This window comes from Halyomorpha halys, unplaced genomic scaffold (assembly GCF_000696795.3).
Source record: "Halyomorpha halys isolate HHAL.00 unplaced genomic scaffold, Hhal_1.1 Scaffold554.1, whole genome shotgun sequence".
NCBI lineage: Eukaryota > Metazoa > Arthropoda > Insecta > Hemiptera > Pentatomidae > Halyomorpha > Halyomorpha halys.
Window position 1 is genome coordinate 221509 of NW_027115649.1, and position 486 is coordinate 221994.

The following is a 486-nucleotide window of genomic DNA, read 5'->3' on the forward strand; positions in this document are numbered from 1 at the left end:
ATCATTTTATTAATTTTATAGCTCCTTAATTAATTTTTTGAAATTTGTACTGTTTCTTCATACTGTACATGTGATAAAAGATTTTTTAGGAGTGAAACAAAGTTAATATTCGATTTAGCACCTCAAGAATCCCTTAAATACGACTTTTTGAAAGTTATTTTTACTAAGGAGTAATTTTTTTTCCCTGTAATAGGAAAAAAAATCCTCTGAGAAAATTAAGGTGAAAAATTTCCAATTTTCGATTCCCTTGTAAAATGGAAGTTAGCAGTTTAAGACGACACTGAAAACGAATATGATTTTTTTTTTTAAGTGTTAGCCTTCCTTAACCAGTGCCATTTTATGTTTTTCTAATTTTCTTAAATTAATATATATATAAAATCCTTAACAAGGGATTCGTTGCAGATTTGACCCAAAACAGATATGCGTCTTTTCATTCCAAACTCCTTAACCATCCTAACCCATTAATTCTTAATCTTTCATCGTTAA